The sequence below is a fragment of the Rosa chinensis genome, chromosome 4 (genome assembly GCF_002994745.2).
Source record: "Rosa chinensis cultivar Old Blush chromosome 4, RchiOBHm-V2, whole genome shotgun sequence".
In the NCBI taxonomy this organism is placed as follows: domain Eukaryota; kingdom Viridiplantae; phylum Streptophyta; class Magnoliopsida; order Rosales; family Rosaceae; genus Rosa; species Rosa chinensis.
The window spans coordinates 38048003-38064525 of record NC_037091.1 but is presented as its reverse complement, the minus strand read 5'-3'; positions in this window follow the sequence as shown (position 1 = coordinate 38064525).

Here is a 16523-nt window from a genome sequence, read left to right as displayed (position 1 = left end):
TGAGAGGAATTTGCTGTGTATTCTCATTGATAATAGGGGCATCTTTATATAGAGGATTACAACGCATAAAATCTCAATCATACAAGGAAAGTAATCGTACATTGATTATGAATCTAGATCCTCCTAATTTTACCCTATTATCACTAGAGCAAGTAACCTAGAGTTTGGGCCAAACACAAATTAGGGTTTACTTGAACACTCCCCCTTGTGTTGCCCAAACGTGGTGCTTCTCTCGTTGTCTTGTTAAAATCCTTGCCCAGTAACAAAAACCCGGTGGAACAAAAAAATAACCTTGGTCGAAGGGGAAAAAGAACACAAGACACCCTTCACGATCCGAGGCGAACATGTAGACATCTCCCCCTGATGTCTGCGCCTCCCCCTGATGACTACGATCATGGGAGTTCAGATAATTTCCGCGAGCCAATTCTTGCCACATGTTTCTCGAACGTGGATTTGGGCAATGATTTAGTAAACAAGTCTGTCACATTGTCCTCAGATCGAACCTGGTTCACTTTGATCTTGAGGAGCTTCTGTTGTTGCTGATTGTAGAAGAATTTAGGCGATATGTGCTTGGTGTTGTCGCCTTTGATGTAGCCTTGCTTCATTTGTTCAATGCAAGCAAAATTATCCTCATAAATGCTTGTTGGCTCATCTGTGGTAGACTTCAGACCACAATTGCTTCGAACATGCGTAACTATGGACCTAAGCCATATACATTCACAAACTGCTTCGTGAAGAGCAATAATCTCTGCATGATTCGAAGAGGTAGCGACTGAGGTCTGCTTTGTAAACCTCCAAGATATCGCGGTCTTTCCCATGGTGAAAACATAACCAGTTTGAGAGCGACCTTTGTGTGGGTCAGAGAGGTACCCAGCATCAGCAAAACCTTCCAAAACACTTATATCATTTTAGGGTGGGGAGAGGGAACGCGGTCCACCATATGTGGCGTCCCAGACACTAGATGGGTCCGAATCAATCTTCTCTCTGTAGGTATCGAAAGATATCTTTAACACCAGTCTAATGGCGCCGTGTTAGCGCAGAGCTATATCTAGCTAGCAAGTTCACAGCAAATGAGATATCCGGTCTTGTGCATTATGCTAAGTACAATAATGCGCCTATTGCACTTAGATAGGGCACTTCTGCCTCTAGCACTTCTTCGTCGTCATCTTTTGGACGGAATGGATCCTTCTTTGGATCAAGACTACGGACGACCATTGGGGTGCTTGAAGGCTTAATCTTGTCAGTGTTGAAACGCCTAAGCATCTTTTAGGTATAAGCTGATTGATGAATCAGGATACCATCTCTACGGTGCTCAAGTTCTAAACTGAGGCAAAACTGTGTTTTCCCAAGATCTTTCATCTCAAACTCGGATTTCAAGTGTTCAGCGGTTTCCTTTAACTCTTTAATGGTGCCAATTATGTTCATGTCATCGACATAAACCGCTACTATTGCAAATCCAGAACTTGTCCTTTTTATGAACACACATGGGTATAGTTCATTGTTGACATATCCCTTTCCAATCAAGTAGTCACTTAGACGGTTATACCACATCCGTCCGGATTGTTTCAATCCATATAGTGAGCGTTTCAATCTAATTGCAAAAGTGCTCCGTGGTTTGGAGCCACTTGATTTGGGTAGCTGAATTCCATCTGGAATTTTCATGTATATTTCCGTATCTAGATCCCCATATAGATACGCAGTAACCCCATCCATAAGCTGCATGTTCAATTTTTCAGAAACTACCAAACTGACAAGGTAGCGGAACGTAATGACATCCATTACGGGAGAATAGGTCTCCTCATAGTCGATTCCAGGGCGTTGTGAGAAGCCTTGCACCACAAGACGAGCTTTGTACCTTACAATCTCATTTTTCTCATTACGCTTTCTAACGAATACCCATTTGTGACCAACTGGTTTGGTGTTGGGCAGTATTGGTACAACATTGCCAAATACCTTTCTTTTCGCTAGAGAATCAAGTTCTGCCTCGATCGCATCTTTCCATTTTGGCCAGTTAGCTCTACTTTGGCATTCATCAACGGAGCGTGGTTCGATGTCATCGGTCTCAATAATCTCACGCGCCACTGAATACGCGAATACATCATCAATGATGATGGAGTTTCTTTCCCACGTCCCATGTACACTAGTGTAATTGACAGAGATCTCTACGTTCTCAGGGATAGGTTCTGACATTGAGGCGTCCCCCAACGATGTCTCTTGGACATAACCATAATCCGGAACATTCTCATAGGACGGATTTTGAGTATCGATGATCAAAGGATTTGTTTGTGCCTCATTCGCTCTTTTTCTAGGGCGAGTATCCCTCGAACCAATCGGTCTACCGCGCTTCCTTGCTGGACCTACGGCCATAGACGCCACATCATTGCCATTCTGGGCAATGACGCCATCTCCTGGTGTCACAGGAGTGGCATTATGTCCATTATTTGGGACATCAATCCTTGCAGGCACATTTGCAGCAAGTATGTGTGATCTCGTCACTTTGGCAACATCAGAAAACGCATCAGGCACATAAATGGCACACCAAAAAATGCATAAGTGCAAGACATCAGGCTTGTATCCAGTCACTAGCTGTAACGCAGAGAACGATTGGGTTGCAGTGGGTGGTAGACGAATTAGCGTCGCTGCATGCAATATTGCATGTCCCCAAGCAGAAACAGGGAGATTGGTGCGCATAATCAATGTCTGTGCTATCATCTGTAGTCGTTTGATAGCAGCTTCTGCGAGATCATTTTGGGTATGAACATGGGGAACTAGATGCTCTACATCAATCCCCAGTGACATGCAATAGTCATCGAACGTTTTTGATGTAAACTCCCCAGCATTATCAAGTCGAATCGACTTAATAGGATGATCTGGGTAGTGAGCCCGTAGACGGATAATCTGGGCGAGGAGTTTAGCATAAGCAGCATTTCGAGTGGACAACAGCGCGACATGTGACCAGCGTGTCGACGCATTAACCAATACCATAAAGTATTTAAAAGGTCCGCATGATGGTTGAATTGGTCCACAGATATCCCCTTGGATTCTTTATAAGAACGGAATGAGTATTTTAGGATCCTTTACGTAGGATGGTCTCGGTCCTAATTTTCCGAAGGAACAGGCTTTGCAAAATGAGCGAAGGGCCTTATAAGCAACCAATGAGGATTTTGGTTAGGCCTAAGCGTCCGTAGCGTTATTAGAAGCAAAATGTGTGACTACATCTCCCATCATGGCATTAGAGCCATGGAAATTGGTGTGTGTGGCGTCATGGCCACTAGGAGAGGCAACCATGGCGTCATGCTCATGGTTGGCGCCATTGATGGCGTCATCACATGGGACTTGGGCGGCCTTGTGGCGCCCCAAGACTGCTGTAGCGCCAGATGCTGCAATTGTTGCGGTCTTGCTAAGTCCAAGAATCAATTTTCAATTCTTGCTTCTTCTCACTCTGAAGAATGGATGTCCGTGTGAAGTCTTTAGTATACGGAGCATCATATCACGACCAGGGTGCCCTAGTCGGTCATGCCAAAGCCAGTATGTGTCAGAATCCAAGAGATCTTCTCTTATGACATTATTGGATTCAATTGGCCGAATTGTAGTGACACAAAGTCCACTAGATTGACACACAAGCTTCTCTAAGATGCGTTTTCTTTCGCAATCATTAGAGGTAATGCAAATGAACTCTTTTTCATTCTCGTTATGCGTTTTCGCATGGAATCTGTTGGCTCTTATATCTTTGAAGCTCAATAAGGTTCTATTTGCCTTAAGAACGCAGAGAGCTTCAGTGACTTTAATCAAGGTGCCATTTGGCAATAGGAATTAGGTCATTCCATGTCCTTGAACTAAACCTAATAGCCCAGCCATCGTAGTCATAGATGAATATGTAGGCAACATCTCCAAGAATAATTGCATATGTCGTAGAATGGTGTGCGTAGTCGCACTATCCGCAAGACATTGAAGTTCATCCATTCCTAAAAGAAAAGCTCGTAATTAAAAAGGAGTCATAAAGAAAAGAACTCAACTTTTATTAATAAGCCAAACGGAATTACATCATCGTTTCTTTGACCAAAGAAAATCTAATCCAATAAACTAGTTAATGCAAAACAATGGTAGTCGTCTAACTTCTTTTGGTAATTTCAATGCAAATGTGACTAGGTGAGTAGAGAGATGTCGCTGGAGCAAAGCTCACTTAAGTACCACTTATCTCAAAACCTTCCTAGACATCACACTTTCATTGAGTACGCCTCTATGAAGAAAGACTAGTACCATTGGCATTTACTATAATAATATGGCAATTGCCTACATCTCTTGGAAAATAAAAAAAGACTTAATCAAAATCGCCAGTTTCTGGGTCTTGATCCTTGTAGTCTTCCACCCTTAGATCAAGATCGCCATCTTGATCTTCTTGTTTCATGTAATTTGTCTCCCTTGCTTCACGATACATCTTGTATGCGTTTGCAACGTTCTGGGATGCTTTACACGCCCTTGCCCAATGTCCAGGTAGTCCACATCTGAGACAAGCATCATTATGGTCAGGTTCCCTTGATCGAGGCACTTTGGGAGCGCTATGAAAACGGTTATTGCCTTTGGTGGCGTCACCACCAAAACCGGAGGCTTGGCCTCTCTCTCTCTCTCTCTCTCTCTCTCTCTCTCTCTCTCTCTCTCTCTCTCTTCACACCGTTACCTCCACGGTTCCGTGCACGCCTATCTTGGCGGTTTCCTTCCTCTTTAGGGCGAGAATATGGACTAGAACGCCCAGGATTATTCCTACTCTTAGGGTTTCGCTCCTTGCGTCCTCCCTTGGAAGCGCGACTATAATTAGACTCCGGATTTGGCTTGGTTCCCACTGGTCTAGAGTTATAGTTATTCACAAGTATGTTGTCGTGCTTTTCAGCTACGTTCATGGCACCAATCAGCTCATGAAATCTTGTGATGCGTCTAGCATTGACATCAATCCGATAGTTCTTGGCTATCATCAATGCAGAGACGGGGAAGGTGGAGAGAGTCTTCTCGATCAACATCGTATCAGTGATTTTATGTCCACAGAATTCCATCATACACTTGATACGAAGTGCTTCTGAATTGTAGTCAAGTACAGACTTGAAATCACAGAAGCGGAGGATATGCCACCTCACTTCTAAGTCTAGAAGCAGGGAATCACGGACGTTGCCAAAACGCTGCTCGAGTTCTACCCATAGTTTTATTGGGTCTTCATCATTGAAGTACTCATTTTGGAGCGCGTCATTCATGTGCCTTGTCATAAGAATGATGGCTTTAGCTTCATTTGCCTCTCTCTTAGCTCTATTTGCTTCAAAAGCAGTAGCTTATTGAGGAGTAAGCACGTCCTGACTTGGCTCTTGGATTGTACTCAGGATCCCATCAGCCTTAAGATGTTGGCGCACATCACGGACCCACTTGTGGTATCCTGCTCCTGTTGTCTCTAGTGGAGCGAAGCTCAACTTGTTCAGGTTGCTCATCCTGAACAAGAAAATATGGTTAGTTTCGGAGCAAAGAGGGCTACCACAAAAAATTATAAAATTTCTGAGCGTAGTCACTTCCAAGAAATTAGGGATTTTCTTTGCGTAGTTGCTTCCAAGAAAATCCGATTCCAAGAGGGGTTTTGGATTAGATCGAAACAACGATGTATGTGGTCGATCATTTTTCTTCTCAACAAACTCTAAGTTTGGAGGACTGTACAAGCTCCAAGCTTGGAGTGAGCACGAACCCCCACAGTTCGGCTTTTTGGTCTCCCCTATGAAGAAGAAAGGGGGGTAGAAGAAGGGATGTTGGAAGTCCCCGAGAAAAAGAAAAGATATTGAAATTACGGAAGAAAAAGAAATTAAATAAAAAATAACTCAAATGTGGGCGTGGGCTTCCTCTCCTTTTTTTTTTTCCTTTCTCTTCTTCTTCTTTTTTTCTTTCTTCTTTCCGGCCCACCACTTTCTTTCCTTTTTCTTTCTTCTTTCCAGCCCACTTCTTTCTTTCCTTTTCTTTCCTTTTTTTTTCCAGGCAGGTGCACGTGGGTAGGCGGCTTGGCTGCTGTAAGTGGGCTAGGCAGTGGGCTGCTGCACGTGGGCTGCTCAAGGTTCCCCTTTTTTTTTCTCTGCCGGTTCGAGTCAGGTAGACCCCTATGGCCGGTTCGGTTGCATTTAGGCCTGTTCCGGTGGTGATTTTTCAGGTTTCGGAGTCTGGGGATGAGGTGCAGCTCCTGACAAAAGGTTGCAATGAAGGGTGGATGGGAAGATGGCGAACCACGCAGGAGATCTTCATATTCTTCTTGGGAAGCCGGTTTGAACACTTCCGTTGGCCGGTTCAGGTTGATTCCGACCGGTTTTAGGGGTGGCGCCGCCGGTTCTGGGTTCCTGGGATTAAGAGCTTCAAGGTAGGTGGCGGTGGTTTCTGAGATTTGAAGGTTACGAATTTAGGGTTTCAGGGTTAGGGCTTCGTGCTGATAACGTGTTGTAGAGAAACTGAATTTGAGAGGAATTTGCTGTGTATTCTCATTGATGATAGGGGCCTCTTTATATAGAGGATTACAATGCATAGAATCTCAATCATACAAGGAAAATAATCGTACATTGATTAGGAATCTAGATCCTCCTAATTTAACCCTATTACCACTAGAGCAAGTAATCTAGAGTTTGGGCCAAACACAAATTAGGGTTTACTTGAACATATTAGAGTTTGTACAAAAAAAATTTAGTTTAGGTTTTTTAACCGATTGGACCCCCTCCCCAGATTGCATATATACTATTAATGTAGTCATAAATAATATATTTTATTATAAAAGTTAGTAGTTTGTTTAAGGAAAAGACAAGATAATAATGAAATCACAAAAAATTAAAAAAGAAAAACGAACCTCTCATTAAATATTTACTAAAATGATTAAGAATTCATTTAATGACAGTCATTTATATGCAAGGGAAAAATAAATAATTTAAGGAGATTGATGTATAAGGCTGTAGATTCGCTCGGAAAGTTTAAGATATTTATATATTGATTGATATATATTTTTTTTTACATATCTCATTTATTTTTAGAGCTCTTTTACATTTTGAGATTCAGCAACTCTAAATTGAAATAATTTATAAAAATGAATTGCTTGCTATGTGTAATGTTTACAGAAAATTTTTTGTAAATTTTATTGGTAACAGTTTTGTATTTTGTATGGACCCCCCCTGATTATAAATCCTGGTTCCGCCCCTGATGATCTAGGACTTTGAATTTGTTTTGTGATTGATTGTATATGTGATCTATGATTGATTATATGTGTGCACATAGCCTATGTTAAGTTTGTTCATCATAGTTAGAGAAGCATATAGATTATTCGATTAACTTGCATGCCTTATTTGTGAGCTTTTGTGCCTATATGTATAGTATATGCATCGTTCATTCACTTTTTCTTTCATGTGTGTACAATTTCATGACATTGCGTATCTAGAACTTGCTTGAGACCTCTTGAGGCTACTTTTAGCTTATGACGGGATAGAAAGGATTGAGGCAATTAGGTCAATACCACCATGGCCAAAGAAGTATGTGCCCAAAGATATTTACCACTAGATTGCCACTTTGAGCCTATGTATATAGTTAGCCTTTTTGTTAATTCGCACCACAAATTCTTACCTAGCCTATACACTTTTATCCTACCCTTCCATGGTAGTTGGCGAAGCGATTCGAGAGAATGATTTTATGTTTGAGTGCTTCAAAAGAAAAGAAAAGTCAAAAGTGTGAGGTTATAAAAGAATAAATGTGGGGGTGAGTGATTAGTATAGAAAAGAAAGTTCTCAAAAAATAAAAAAAATTGTGAAAATAGAAAGAAAGTTCTAGGAAAAGAAAAGTAGAAAAGGAAAAAAATAAAGAAAAGAAAGTATTACTAAATTTAGTTTGTGGGTTGTACATTGGGTTTAGAGTAAGTGAGTTAGCATTCGAAAGCAAAGTCTAAGATCTCTACAAGAGAGAGTTGATTCACCGATTTCTACGGACTTTGTATTTCCTTATCCTTCATTTCTATTTGCCACTTACCCTTAACCCCATTACAACCAAATAAAAGGCCTCTTGATCTTGAATGTTGTGAGCTATCTAGTGGCGATGAGATCGAAAAGCAATCATATGGCGCCGCATGTTGTGAAATTGTTTTGAGTGAAACACATATAGCCCCTAAACACTTGAGCGGTAATATTTAGTGAACCTATACATGTGAGTTTAGTGGGTTATATCGGGTCTTCTATGTGCCTATTTGATTATGGAGGATTGATTTGACAAATGGATATCACATGCATATACTTGAGCATTTCCCTCATGTGCATCTTAATTGCCTTACAAATTCAAAAATTATATGTTGTGCTTACATCTACTTCATGGTCATCTACATAATTAGTTCTCCGAGGGCTATGGTTGGAAATGCTAATACCTTATTTTACTTATGTTTGTGAGTTAGTGGATTTTCAGATTTTGTTTCAATTAGTTTGCTTGAGGACATGCAAAGTTCAAGTGTGGGGGTGTGATTACACGCATTTATATGCATGTTATTGTGTCTAAAACATTAGAAATAAGTTAATTCTCAAGTCAATTTTTATGTAATTAATTCACTTTTATTTATTGTGTAGAAAATAAGAGGAATTGCGGAAATCAAGGGAAAATTGGAGCAAATTGAGTTTCCGACAAAATGACGAAATAGTCAATGCGGATCAACCATGGTCAATGCCAATTAACGGAACGGAATCTAATTGCCTCCGATAGTATTTGCGGAAATGAATTGAGAAGGGAGAAAAAAGAAGAAAAGAGAAGAAAAAATTAAAGGAAAAGGATAATAATAGCCTTTGCTGACGTCATGATGACGTCAGCATCAGCATAATTTCCCCTCCCCACGTGCACTCTTCATCCTTTCTTCCCTTTTCTTTTTATTTTCTTTCTTTTTCCTTTGTTCCTATCACAAGCTGCCACGTGTCATATTATCTCCCCCATGCACCACCCGAGAACCCTACATTTAATTGTATATATATATCCTCTCCTTCATCAGCTACAAGAGCCGCACCAGGCACCAGACCAAAAACAAAGGCAGCCCTTTTGGGCTGCTCTCTCTCCTCATTTTCCTCCATTTTTCCTCTTTTCTTTCTATTTTATTTTGAGATTTGAAGAACTACTCACACAAAGCTTCAAGGATCTATCAAAGGCTCAATCTCTACAAGATTCAATATTTGGGTATTTTGTCGTAGTTGTAATTCAAAGCTAGTCATGCTAGCTTTTTAGCTATTTGTGACTATCTTTGTTTTCTCCCACACTTCTCTACTCTTTGCTATTTGAATTTTAAAATCTTGATGTCTATGCTTATGGGTTTTGAGTAATTTTTTTGTTAGGGGTTAGAGTTGTGTCCCTAACCCAAATCTTGTGTAAAAGATGTTTAATTTAATGTAATGATGCAATTTTCATATGATGGATGCTTATATCTATTTTTGTTGGGTTAAAATGCATGTCTAGGAGCCTATCAACTCTAGGGTGTGTATTTTGAGCATATCTAGGACGGAGTTAGAGGCTTGACCCCCTTTAATTCCTAAGCTAGAAACCTTCAATTTTGTATTCGAGGGGTTATGTCACGCCCCGAATTTTGAATAAATAAATTCAAATCCGAAACGCGATAATTTAACAAGCACAAGAAAAACACATAGAAAATTTTTCATTTAAATTAAGCAATTAAACAAACTGAACTCACAATGTCAATACCGACTCGTTCTTTAGAGTCACGTATTACATTACAGATAGTTTACAAATCAAACTGAATGACAATTCAATAAGTAAACACACCCACCACAACTCACTACACAACGGAAGACTTAAAACTAAGAGTACCATTCGACGTCCACGCTACCCAACGTACACCTCAGCTTCGACGACGATTAATCGATATTCTAACCTGCACAAAAACCCCTACACCATAGAATAGTGCACCGGGATTGAACAAAACAAACCCAGTAAGCTTTTTAAGCCCGTATGAGTAAACTCAAATAAAGTGACTCACGTCACGCATGCTTATAATTTCTCAACTCATGAGATGAATTAAAGCAACATTATTTAATTTCACAAAACACAACCAAACATCAAGTTCATATCAAATCATATCATCTCAACGACAAATCACACTCACTTCCCCTCAACATAAAGCATTTGTCAAAATGATGACCTCACAACTCATTCACCACTCACTACAAGTCTCAAACCACAACCGCACTTACAATTAAATTAAGTAAAATCAGTAATCCCTGCATGGAAACATAGTTCAGGAGATCACATTAAAAACAACAATAGAAATCATATAAATCTCTGCATAGAGTTTAGTTCAGGAATTTATATTAAACAAACAATTCAAAAAGTGGTAATCCCTGCATATAATTTAGTTCAGGAGATTACATTAAAACAAACAATTCAAACGGCAGTAATCCCTGCACATAACTTAGTTCAGGAGATTACTTAAGATTCAACAATTAGAAGGGAAAGGAAAATCAATGAAGAAGTCAAACAACCCACAATAAAGTCAATGATCGCCCATTAACTCCAAACTAAAGTCGATAGTCGATGTTCACCCATCGACTTTTACTAAAGTAGATGATCACCCATCAACAATCTCAAACCTCAATCACTCAACATTAATTCATATCCTCTTCAAAACAATCAACACATCAATTATCACCACTTTGGTCACCACTTTGGTACTACTGTATAAACTATCGCCACTTTGGTCGCCACTTTGGTATTACAATATATTTAATTACATTCTCTAACACAACTTTTCCAATGTCACACCATCCAATATTCCAATATATATATTCCATGTAAATATATATATATATATATATATATACGTAGTCATTCACGCAGGAATGACCACTAATACCAATTATAGTTTTATAAATTATTCCTCTCGAAAATCATTTTATATCAAAACATTGTTTTAACTTACCCATGAACCGTCGTCGATCAAGTTCATATATTTTAAAACAAATAATTTGTTTCAAAAATGATTTAACAATTAAACAAGTAATTCCGAGTAATAAATAATTCCGTTCGTAAATGAACCACGTGAGATTTACTCACCTCTAAATCCAGCTGCATCTTCTCTAACAGCCAAGATAAATTATTGGACATACTGCCAATCACCTAAAGCAAGTACAACCCCGATTCAATACACGAATTAACAAAAAACCATTTAATTCTGAAACTCCCGAAACACACTAAGAATCCGAAAATGACGCCAATCGAGGCGAAACTTCATCCAAGACCACCCGAGGTCTCTGGAATACTTATACGATCAATATACCAAAACTACAAGTCACTCGGACGATCGAATCCTCACTGATTGCAAACCGAAGATAACGCGAAACCGAAACCCTAGCATGCATCAACTTTCTCCAAAATGACCTTATGATATATCAAAACGACCATATCGATGCGTAGATGAATAAACTGAAAACAGAACACAAAAATAAGGCCAAACGCGCCTCCACAAGCAGCGGGTCAGCCGGTGGTCAACGGCGGCGGTCAACGCCAGATCAACCACCTCCGATGCAAAAGTCATCAACTACAAACTTGTTCAAATTGAAGAGCTGAGCAACCTTCATACCTGGAGCTAAGTCTGGTTCGGCCTAGATCGTCCTAGATCAAGCTTGGAAGTTGGATAAATCTCGGCCGTTTGATCACGTTTCCAGATCCAACCAGAACCGTCGAAAGCTTCAAACCTTGATCTTTCGCTCCACGGGTAAAATCGTCCTACAAGGTAGGTATGAGGATGATCAGGAGGAAGAGACGATTCCAAAACCAGGATAGATTGAACAAGGGGATACCGGAATCGGTGAAATTCGGCCGGATCAGTTTTTGGGTCTGTGGTTGCTCCGATCTCCAAGTTCCGGTGGCTTCTGCCGTGATCGAGCACCAAGGGGACGACGGCGAGGGGGAGACGAAGCCGTCTGCGGTGGTCTCGTCGTTGCCTGACGTCGGACGGAGGAGATCGAACCGGGTCGGGTCACCGGGTAAGGTAGGGTCGCGCTCGGGTGATTAGAGAGAACGGAGCGTTTCTGGGGGAGGAAAATGGGAATTTCTGAAGTTTTGGGATTTCTGAATAAATCCGGAAATTTTCCTATATTTATAGAATTTTCCCAAAACTTCAATCCCTCATAACTTCTTCATACGAACTCCGATTTCCATATTCCACATATGCACGAACTCGTATTGATGCGCTCTACAACTTTTGTGAAGGAAGTTCTCACAGAATCTAAACGTATAAAAAGTCAAACTTCGTAACCCCCTAAAACGTGCACTTCGAATAATTATTCGTCCAAAAATAATTCCACTCCACTCTCGAACCACGAAATCATACAAACAAACACTTTATTAATCCCAGGAAACATTTAGAAATTAATAACAAATTTCCGAGGTCTTACAGGTTATATGCATGGTGATTTACACCCATTGCATGATTGCGCCGGCGGATCGCTTAGTAGTCTAATTCCTCGATCTCTATGCCTCTTAATGTGAATTAGTGACCCTTGAACCGGCTCTAAGTTATGTCAAGTGAGTTCCTACGACCCTTGAACCGGAGTAGGAATACCATAAAAGGGAATTTCGGTCCTTGAGCCTTGAACCGTCTTGGATACGACTACCGCCAAAATAGGAAATATGCATCTACATTAGATTAGCTTCCGACACATGAGATTTGGTGAAGGATCCTCCCCAGCACCCGACATTCCCATTTATATTGTTTACACTTTTATTAATTTCTTTGCATTTTTATTAGTTGCTTTACATTTCATTACTTTTTGTTATGTTAAAATCAACTCACAAACATTGAACTATTCCACTCATTTGTGCATATCCACCACTAGGTTCTTAGTTTTGGTGAAAATTAAAGCCGAGCATTGCTAAGGCTTGGTGCCTTAGATTAGTTTTATTTTATTTTATTTGTTTTATTTCCTTTATTTGCTTAGTGACTTTAGTTCCGACCACCCAAGGATTGTGGGTTAGCCACTAATCCCCGTGGTACGATAACTTTGGGCATTATACTTCCCTATCTTGACAATGATACATACGCGCTTGCGTAAATGTGTATCAAGTCAGTGTGCTTTCATCCTCATTGCCCTGTATAGCAGTAGACCTTTACCCCAACTAGGTTTGAAAACATCTTAAAACACAGGTGTCGGCATGTGGTGAGAAGATTTTATATAAAATCCATTTCGTATAAAATCAATGCATCAAGGGTACACATTATTTGATGGCCTAGTTTCGTAGTATCAATTATGACTTTACCTCGATAAGAGTCATTAGAGCTATCAAACATGTAACTAGCTACACACTATAGACTACATCGAGTATTAGACAATTTTCCACCAATATAGTAGACGACTAAGCACTTAGGAACCCAACTCACAACCCATCACGAGCCAACTAACATAAACCAAATCTATGGCCCAAACTACTCAAGTCCCAAAACTAGACTGAGATACAAGCCCAAGATCTGCCCTTGCTTGTAGTAAGGACACCATAGTGACCACCACTTCTACAACAAACGTCCCACCATTCTTGCATCCAACAACCCAATATCTATAGTCTTTGGCATCGATCCACTAACAAAATCAAACCACCACACCTTCTCCAATGACCCTCCATGCGCCACCATACAAGCCACTGTCACCCTAAACTCATGTGATGCCACGAACACTAGCCTTACTAATACCCACATATTGTTGTAGTGCAAAGCCACCAACTCGATTGAAGCACAGAAGCCTATGATCCATCAGCTTCCCATCTCTATCACCTATTTTATCATAAACTAATCGCACTAAGCCACAAATCATAACATCCTCGCTAGCCGCCTAAAAATAAAAAAGATTGAGAAGCCTCCTCTTCCAGTTAGAGTCTTGGAAGGAAAAGTCGTTCATTGACATGAATGAAGTGCAAGATTAGAAACCAAGGTTTCTACCCAACCCTAGCAAAGCAGGTGCTAGGTTTTGGATATTTGTCTCACCAAGTTCAAAAGAAAAGTGTGAGTCATTATGTATGATTTTATCTCTTAATATACCATTATTAACCTTCAAAAATGTTACCATTATCCATTCTCACTCCCAACTCTTATCTCCATTTATTGAATTTCTCACTTTCATGACAAGTAGATATCACAGATATGAAGGTTGAGTAAAAAAGCCTAAACTAATTTTAACTATGGAATAAATTCAAAGATTAAAATAGTAATCAGATTCATGGTAAGAAATAATTGTTTTACTCTAGTGCTTTTATATTATTGTTGAATATTACCTCTTTTATTGTGAAAGGATAAAGGGTGCTTCTATTCAGACATTCAATATGTACTTGGATCTCCTCTAATTTTTTGTAAAAATTTAATTCTCATTATTTTTTTGAAAAGTAATTTCATTGAATCAGATAACGATTACATCATTTCAAATGACATCCCTTATAAAGTTGGGAGCTAGTACAAACCACACTTGACTATCACTATTTTTGAGAGCATGAGAAGCCAATGTATGAGCAACTACATTAGCTTCCCGTCTAACATGACTAACCAAAGCCAGAATGGTCTTGCAACAATAGCCTGACTTCCTCAATCAGCACATTCATAGTAGACAAATCTTGAGAAGGAGAATTAATAGCTTGAACTAAAAGTGAGCAATCACTTTCGAATATTACCTCTTCATGCTGTAGAGACTGGGCTAGCAAAATGCCATCTCAAAGTGCCATCAGTTCGACATGAAATGGTGACGTAAGTAACGCATAAGGCAGCATCTACCCAGCTACGAAGCTACCCTCAGAGTTGCGAAGCACACATCCCATTCCTCCCCATCTGGAAACCGCTTGGTAAGCACCATCACAATTCATCGTATACCAACCTGTTGCTGGAGCCTTCCAGTGTACATATTGCCAACTTTGCCTGTGAGAATTTGCATTACATTTTTTAAGTTCTCATACCATCTAATAGTAGCAGCAAAGTCTCAGAGGCGTGTTTTCCCTTTCTGCTCAACACTTGGGCTTTCTGTTCTTCCATATCCCCCAAAGTAACATCAAAGCCTTAGTAAGCTCTTCCTTAGATAGATTCAGGATTATAGCCAAGAACCAGTCTTGAATTGAAGCAATGTCCTTGCCAAGTCAAGTTTGCACTACTCCAAACTTCACATACATATGGGCAATTAACAAATAGGTGCAAGCTGTCCTCATAAATATGGTTACATAAATTGCACCCCAAATTTCCATTGTAACCCTTAGTACTAAGACTGAGCCGTGTAGGTAGGATATTACTTACCATTCTCCATGCATGCAAAGCCACTTTGCCTGGGACTTGGGCATTCCAAATAGCCTTCCACACCACCCTCAATGGATCAATAGGTGGTTTAGGAGCAAGAACCAACCCAAGTGCCATATCCTTAAGCTTTCTTGTTAAAATGCTTGTTAGTTGTAAAGAAGCCTTAAGCTTTCTTGTTAAAATGCCAAAAATGCTTGTCTTCACAAGTAACCCAACTCAATGGTAAGCTAAGTATCAACTTGATGTCAGCTTGAGTGAAGTACCTTTGAATAACATTTAAATCCCAGGTCCTAGTAATGGGATCGATAAGCTCCTCAACAAATCTAGGAGCATCTTGACTAGGTGGAGAAGATGGGCATTAGGGATACACAGCAGGTATCCAGTTATGCTTCCATATCTCAATCCGAAAGCCATCACCAACCTGCCATCTAAGTCCACGAAGAAGAACTTGGCGTGCTTCGATTCCTGTATACTACGCTAAGAAAACGAAGGTACAACTCCCAATTCTGCATTCTCATACTCAACATTGGGAAAATAAATAGCCTTGTACAGCCGTGCTATAAGGGAGCTAGGATTTTTAATTAATCTCCAACTCTGCTTCGCTAACATAGCTAAATTAAACCAGTGTAGGTTTTTCAACCCCATACCACCATCTTGCTTGGGAACACACAAACGCTTCGAAGACCTCCAGTGAACTTTATTTTTTTCCTCTGAGTCTCCCCACCAAAATCCCGCACATAACTGATGCAAATCATCACATAACCCCCACCGACAGCTTATAGCAGTTCATCACATACATTGGAACAGATTGCCCCACTGCTTTGATTAGATTTTTTTTACTAGCACCACTTAATAACTTTGCTCTCCAACTCACCATGCACCTTCTTTGTAAGTTTCTCTTTCAAGTAACTAAAGGCAGCTGATTTGTTTCTGCCAACATTTGTCGGTAATCCCAAATATCTATCATGTTTGTCCACACGCTTTACTCCCAACATACTAGCTAGAAATTCCTGTCTATGCATATCCATTTCCCGACTGAAGGCAACTTCACTCTTTTGTAGATTAACATGCTGTCCTAAAGCAATTTCATACGTATACAAGATATTCCGAAATTGTTGGCAATATTCCTCCTCATATGTAGTCCCAAATAAAAAACTATCATCCGCAAAGAGCAGACCATGTATACCGGTGCCTGAGAATTAATTTGAATACCTTGCAGTCATTGGTTACG